The following is a 7,500-nucleotide window of genomic DNA, read 5'->3' on the forward strand; positions in this document are numbered from 1 at the left end:
CTATCTATATCTATATATATGTGTGTGTGTGTGTGTGTTTTAATAATCTCTCTATTCGTTTATATATATGGAGCATTCTTTGACATGGTGACCAAACTTGTATATTGTCATCAGCTAAGCCATGCTACGAGTAGATAGGTTCACCCATGCTTGAGGCCCAAATTACCCTCTCCGCCCACGTACATCTAGGCCAGTAGGTGGCCGGTAATCAAGCTGTTTCTCCTCCCAAACATGAGTTGGAGGCACGCACGCACGCACGCACACAGACACAGACACACACGAACAGACACACATATATATAAATACATATATATACATATATATATATAAAAGAACATAAACCGAGGGCATAGAACAAATCGGCCAACAACAGCTCACATTAACACACAAAGCCAGCGAAAGAAAAAAGCACAGACCGCGGACAAGAAGGGCACGCGCACTGCCTTCCCCATCTCACTCATTAAACCAACGAGAAAAATAACTTTCGTGGAACAGCTAAAAAAAAAAAAAAAAAAAAAAAAAATAGAAAAAAAAGTAAGAAAGAAAAAAAAAAAGATTCCATTCCACTTCGGAGAATTTACAGGTAATGCTAAGAGAAAATTCTTTCGTAAGTATCATGATTGTGAGCCCCCCCCCCCCCCCCCCTCCATCACCACCACCACCACTTTAGGTTTATGTTATCGGTTATTGATTTCGCAGCGATTTTTTAAATATTGAATCATTTTTTTTATTCTCTCTTTCTATGGAAAAAAAAAAAAAAATGAAAAAAATGAAAATGCATGAAGGCTAATGTGGCAACGCGGGAAAAATAGAGAGAAAATGGATTAACCTGTTTTGGCTGAATGGCCATACCAAGCTATGCGTTTTTGTAATAATCTCTTCTCCCTCTTTTCTCCCTCTCTCTCTCCCTTTCTCTCTCTCTCTCTCTCTCTCTCTCTTTTCTCCATCTCTCTCTCTCTCTCTCTCTCTCTCTACCTCTCTCTCTCTCTCTCTCTCTCTCTCTCTCTCACTCACTCACTCACTCACTCACTCACTCACTCACTCTCTCTCACTCTCTCTCTCTCTCTCTCTCTCCCTCTTTATCTCTCTCTCTCTACCACCCATCACTCACTTTAGAATTCTAAATAAAATCATTTTCCTCCTAATTTTCCTCAATCGCTGAAAAAAAGAGAAAGTATCAGGCAAGCCTTTATTCCTCACGCGAGTCTCCAACGCTGCTCTCCCCTCCTCGCGTGACCTCGTCTCGTCTCCTCGTCGAAAAAGGGATAACCATTTTTATGTGCATTCCTTAGCTTTGGTTCTCATGAGGTATGAGGTATAAGGTCTACTCTTATGTACATTATTATTAGCATCATTACTATTATCAGTGTTATGATTTATCTATCTATTTTTTTTTTTTTTTTCGCTCTCTGTCTCCGTATCACAGCAGAGCACCTTGTGTGTGTGTGTGTTATAAGCTCTGTGTACATAACAATGTAATATCCTTTTTGACCGTTTATATCACCGTGCACCATATCATATACATAACTTCTTCCCTGCTCCATTTTTCCTTCATCTCTCTCTCTCTCTCTCTCTCTCTCTCTCTCTCTCTCTCTCTCTCTCTCTCTCTCTCTCTCTCTCTCTCTCTCTCTCTCTCTCTCTCTCTCTTTCTCTCTCTCTCTCCTTCCCTCCCCCCCCCCCTCTCTCTCTCTCTCTCTCTCTCTCTCTCTCTCTCTCTCTCTCTCTCTCTCTCTCTCTCTCTCTCTCTCTCTCTCTCTCCTTCCCTCCCTCTGCGCGCGTGCGTGTAAAGATAGTGAGACGCTTTTGCTGGCATGGTTGTTCAGATACGTAAAAGAAAATAGGAAAATAGAAAATGAATAAAAACATGAGGTGAAAAAGAAAAAAAAAATATCTAAGAAACAGAAAAAATATTCCGATTGTTTTATGCTTCGACAAATGTATGTAATCTTCACGAACGAAGTGAAATTGATGATGAAAATGTCCAATTGTAATCATTATTATGAAATTATGATGATAACATCGTCAATGTCCCTGTTATACTGATAACGATTAAGCTTATAACAGGGAAAAATAATGGTAATAATAACAATGATAATAAGGGTGATGATATAATGATACTACTGCTGCTGCTGCTGTTGCTACTACTGCTACTACTACTATTACTAATACTACCACTAATGATAATAATAATGATGATAATAATAATAACTATAATAATAATAATAATAATAATAATAATAATAATAATAATAATAATAATAATAATAATAATGATAATGATAATAAAAATAATGAAAATGATAACAAGACCATCACCTATAATGACAACATTATCAGAAATAACAATGATAACACCAAAGACCGTTAGCATAATTTATGAGAAAAGGAAATGATAATCTCAAATATGCAAGTATACGAACATCAACCTACATGCAACTAAATATACCCAGAAATATACTACATTCCTCTGACAACACAGTGACTTGTACTAGAGGCCTGACTTTCCCTTAAAAGAAGAAGAAATGGAAGAACAAGAACAAGAACAAGAAGAACAAGAACAAGAAGAACAAGAACAAGAAGAACAAGAACAAGAACAAGAACAAAAACAAGAACAAGAAGAACAAGAGCACGAAGAAAAAGAAGAAAAAAGAAAAAGAAAAGAGAGAAGCGCTTGTTTGTGTGGTCATCCTCTCAACAGCAGATGTCACAAACGCACACTCATCTAGACTTCGTTGTGGGCGGCACTTCGCAGGAGGAGGGGAGGTGGGGGGGGGGGGGAGGGGGTGCACAGAGGGGTGCCATGTGGCGGGGAGCGTGAAGGGGAGAAAGTGCCTCTTCACCTCGAGCTTAGTGCCGCTGGATCGAGGCTTCGAAGCAGCGTCGGTCGGGATTCCAACACATCAGCTGAGGCAATTGCGCGACGTGTTGGCGCAATTGGTGGCGTTGCGTTGCGTGTTGCCTGTGTTGCTGTTCGTTATTGCAGGATTGCACTATGGTCTCTTACGTGTATCGTTTTGTATGTGCGGACTATATACTGTGGATGCATGTATCTGTCAGTCAGTATGTGTATGTGTGTGTGTGTATGTATATACACACACACACACATATATATATATATATATATATAATATATATAATATATATATAATATATTAATAAATATAAACATAATATATATATGACATATAGATATGATATATATATGACATATAAATATAATATATATATATAACATAGATATATAATGTATGTATATACACATATATGTATTCACTAACAAGCAATTCTCAGTCTTCAACGCCCACATTTTCCTCATGTCTGGATCCTCTTATGCCTAAAAGGTGTCATTTTTGCGGTTAAGTATTCACTCCTGGCCAAATATACTAAGAGAAAAGAGTTTTCCGCAAGAACAACGAAAACGCTTCTCCTGCACGCGGTCGACGGCGAATTTCGGTCCTTATCTGCGGTCGCTCCAGGAACATCCCCGGCCACTTGCGAGCCCGGCCGCTCCTCAGGCCGGGTGGACGGACCGGCGGACACACGCAAGCACCTGGCACATTTCTATATGTATAAATGCACACATGCATGTATCTATCTCTCTACTTATCTATGTGTCGATTTATCTATATATAGAGAGATAGATAGATAGATTTATAGATATATACATACGTGTATTTTCTATATATTTATCTATCTATTAATTTATTCAGTTATTTTCACGCACACACGTATATGTAAGCGTATATATGTATATGTGTGTATATATGTATATGTATATATGTATATATGTATCATAAATATATATATGTGTGTGTGTGTGTGATTGTGTGTATGTATATATATATATATTTACATATATACACATATATATGTATAAATAAATAAATATATATATATATACACACACAAGCATACACTTTAGCACGGCATTAGCAAAGCATGGACAAATAAAAGAAACTTACCCCCAAAATTTCCTCGGCGCCGTCCAAGTCTCCTCGGCCACCTCTTCACTTAATCTCCCCAATCGCACCACTAAGTCCAGATGACACCGAACGACAAAAGTCTATTTACAGATAAAAAAAAACGATGTAATTTCACTCTGAAGGCACAGCAGCCCCGAGAAGACAGGCGAAGCAGGCAAGTAGGCAAGCAAGCAGACGAGGCAGGAAGGCGGTTGGCGTCAGGGCCCTCGATCGAGAACGGTTTTCTGCAACCAACCACGTCACATCACCACACCACACTGACTTCGCTGAGGGAGCCGCTTCGCTGCCGTCCTCTCGGGGGCTTCCGCTAGTAGAGGGGAGGGGGGGAGGGATTCGAGGGGGGTAGGGGGGTTAGGCACTGGAGGGGGGGGTCATAGGGGAAGGGGGGAGGGAAGGAGGGGGAGTGGAGGGAAGGGGGAGGCTGAAGGAGGGGTGGGGGTTGAAGGGGGAGGAGAGGGGAGAGTAGGGAGGGGAGAGGGGGGAGGAGACGGGAGGAGGACGCAGAGGCAGGAGAGGGTAGGGGAGGGAGGGAAGGGGAAGGGAGGGGTGATGGGTGGGTAGTGGGGAGGCCGGAGAGAGGAGAGGGCACGGGAGGGAGGGAAAGTGGGTAGAGGTACTTGGGGGGAGAGGAGAGGGAGAGAGAGAGGAAGGGGAAAAGAGGTAGGGTGATTGGGGGGTAGGGGGAGCGGGTATGGGGCATGGAGGGAGGCGGAGAGGTCACATGGGAGGGGGTAGGTAAGGAGGAAGGGAGGGGGGGGGGAGGTTACATGGTGTGGAGCAGGGAGGTTTGAAAGGGGGAGAGGACAGGGGAAAGATTATATATGGGGTAAAGGGCAGAAGGGAAGGATGGGGAGAAGTGGTCAACATGACGTAAGAGGGGGAGGAGTGAAATAGATGGGGATCCTGGACCTTCTGAGGTTTCGCCTTTTCACTCTTTCCCTTTTATTTATTTTTGTCTCCCTCCTCTCCCTCTCTCTCTCTCTCTCTCTCTCTCTCTCCCTCTCTCTCTCTCTCTCTCTCTCTCTCTCTATCTATCTATCTATCTATCTATCTCTTTCTCTTTATATATATATATATTATATATAATATAATATATATATAGAGATATACACAACTACGTATCTACCTACCTATTAATCAATCTATCTATCTATCTATCTATATCATCCATCCTGAACATCAACGACTCACATTTACGTCCTCGTTCCTGAAAAAAGGGATTCCCGAGTGTAACGGTTGCCAGCGATGACGCAACAGGGGGAGGAAAATAAAGATGGGAAGAGGCAGAATAAGGGCGCGGAGACTACAGAGAAGCTTGGAGATTAATAAATAATGAGAAATAATGTAAAACAAAAAACAAAACAAAACAAAAAAATGTGTAGATACGGCTAATAAACGGGAAGAAAGAGAAATGCGAAATAAACATATGAAAAGTAAAACTGATATAAATAGAAGAACAACAAACAAACAAAGGAACGGAAATATTCGAAAAAAAAAAAATACCCATAAACATAAAGAAAAGAAGAACCGCGGCATAAAAATATTTAGAGAGAACATATAACGGAACGAATCATTTATATATATATATATATATATATATATATATGTGTGTGTGTGTGCGGTTCTTATCTGTTTTGTCAAACAGAGCGTTATCTGAGTTAGACGTTATGCAGGCACTATATTACATACTTAATAAAGGAATACTGAATGTCGCCTCTCTATTATACCCAATGTATAATGCTGAGACACGACACACTAGGTGAAAAGCTGTGCCTACGAGGAGTCGAAAACACTGGTGTACAGTAGGCTCAAAGTGGGGAAAGTTTATAGTAGAATGACGAAGCAATTGCGGTCGAATGGGTGAACAGGCGGCCGGACAGCGGAAGGCGGCCGAACCAACGATATGCGGCGTGGGATTGTACTGTATATACAGTAGTGTGTGTACTTCTCTCTCTCTCTCTCTCTACATATATATAAATATATATATACATATATATATGAATGCGTGCACACGCACACACACACACACACACACACACACGCGCGCGCGCGCGCGCGCGCGCGCGGGCGAGCACACACATCCAAATCAAGGAGTATACCTTCACTATTACACAGTCTATGCTATTCAAGCTCAACCATGCTAACCGACTAACCCCCCCACCCCCCGCCCTACCACCAGAATTCCCCAGGGAAGCGGCAAAGTCTCCTCCCAGTCATGAATACGAAAGCTTAGAAAAGGGTTACGTCTTACAATGGAATGTCCAGACGAATCATGTGTGTGTGCATTGAACCTGACTGAAAAGAGATACATCTTAGAGAAAAAGAAAGTAATTTTGAATATTCCTTCGCCCAGTCAATTAGCAAAAAATCCTTAAACAAACAAGCAAAACGGGACCAGCGAGGAATGTGGATTTTGTCGGGTTTTCCTTGGAAATTTTCCAGCGTCGTTCACCAGGTTATTGTAAACTGACATTAGGTTTCTTGAACTATAACAGTGAATTCTCACACGTTATATTTAATCCATCTATGCCAGATAATGGATGAAATAGGATAGATATATAAGACTGATCGATTCAATACCATTTAATGTCGATGACATCTGTTCTTGCACATTTCAGAAATGTATTCTTTCGATATTCACATTCTGTTTGGACGTTCCACTGCAGTGAAAAAAGATCTGTGTTCCCTTGAAAAAAGGGTTGTTTTCGCCGGGTTTGGAGTTTCTTTTTTATCCCGCGAGATTCACTAACCCCGGTAATGTAATAGGTTTTATCTTGACTTCACAATAGCAAAATTTGTTGGTAGAATGTAAAGATTCACTATACAGGGATGGCGTGCCGGTTACACACGTATGTAGAATCCCCTCCTGGTATAAATGCCCCGTTAAACCCGGCCTTTTGTGGAGTTACAGCCAAGCCGCACCGAACGACTGGTTGCAATAAAATGACTCTCTGAACTTTGACTTTAGAATGTTAGTCTTGGGCATTTAACGTGTGAATGTTTCCATTAGACCGAACACTATGCTAATACGTGAGCTGGAAGTAATATATCTTACTTTACACAAAGATCTAAAGTATTCATAGGTGTCGTTTCTCATCGTTAGTCCCAGTTAGTGGGAAGTGCATGGACGGGAACATGAAAAAAAAAAAAAATCATAAAACTGAACCCTACACCATGCCGATTATACAAGAATAAATCGGCAAAATCCACCCTATCTTCGTGTTTTGTGGAGGCCAGCAGAAGAGACACCGTCTACGACCTCATAATAATATAATCCACATAATGTTTTTATCGCGTGAGTCTTAGACATGCTCCTTCGTCCATAAAAAAAAAAAAAAAAAAAAAAAAATCATATGTTAATCAACTAATACCGAATCCGTGCCTGTAATTTGCTCAAGGAAGAAATAATCAATCCAGAAAAGAACTTACTACCAGAACAGTATTCATTTTTGGTCACTGGTTATTACCAACGCCCATAGTGCTATAAGAACGCACCTTTCTTTTGACCGATCGAATA

General features: G+C 40.9%; 1 protein-coding gene across 1 annotated transcript in view; it reads right to left on the bottom strand.

The window, feature by feature from the left end:
- LOC125029604 (patched domain-containing protein 3-like) overlaps window positions 1–4,221 on the bottom strand; it is a 13,433-nt gene extending 9,212 nt beyond the window's left edge. The window contains exon 1 of the mRNA XM_047619582.1: window positions 3,963–4,221. The gene's annotated coding sequence lies outside the window, so the exon portion shown is untranslated. The remainder of the gene's footprint in view (window positions 1–3,962) is intronic.
- Window positions 4,222–7,500: the final 3,279 nt, after the last annotated feature.

This window comes from Penaeus chinensis, chromosome 10 (genome assembly GCF_019202785.1).
Source record: "Penaeus chinensis breed Huanghai No. 1 chromosome 10, ASM1920278v2, whole genome shotgun sequence".
In the NCBI taxonomy this organism is placed as follows: Eukaryota; Metazoa; Arthropoda; class Malacostraca; order Decapoda; family Penaeidae; genus Penaeus; species Penaeus chinensis.